The sequence below is a fragment of the Tachyglossus aculeatus genome, chromosome 9 (assembly GCF_015852505.1).
Source record: "Tachyglossus aculeatus isolate mTacAcu1 chromosome 9, mTacAcu1.pri, whole genome shotgun sequence".
In the NCBI taxonomy this organism is placed as follows: domain Eukaryota; kingdom Metazoa; phylum Chordata; class Mammalia; order Monotremata; family Tachyglossidae; genus Tachyglossus; species Tachyglossus aculeatus.
Window position 1 is genome coordinate 21118559 of NC_052074.1, and position 250 is coordinate 21118808.

The following is a 250-nucleotide window of genomic DNA, read 5'->3' on the forward strand; positions in this document are numbered from 1 at the left end:
ACAGAGGGGACGATAAGGGCGGGTCCGGCCCGGAACCTGACGGACTGACTGACGGACTGACTGACTGACGGAGCGGGGGCCGTAGGGGGCGGGGGGTGGGGGGACAAGTGAGGGAAGGCGGGGCGTCGCCCAGCCGGGGCCCTCCCATAGCAACGGCGCGAGCCGGCCCTCCCGCCCGCGCGCGCGCCCGCCCGCCGGCCGGCCCTCCCGCGCGCCCAGGAGCGTGACGTGCGCAGCGCTTCCGCCGGGC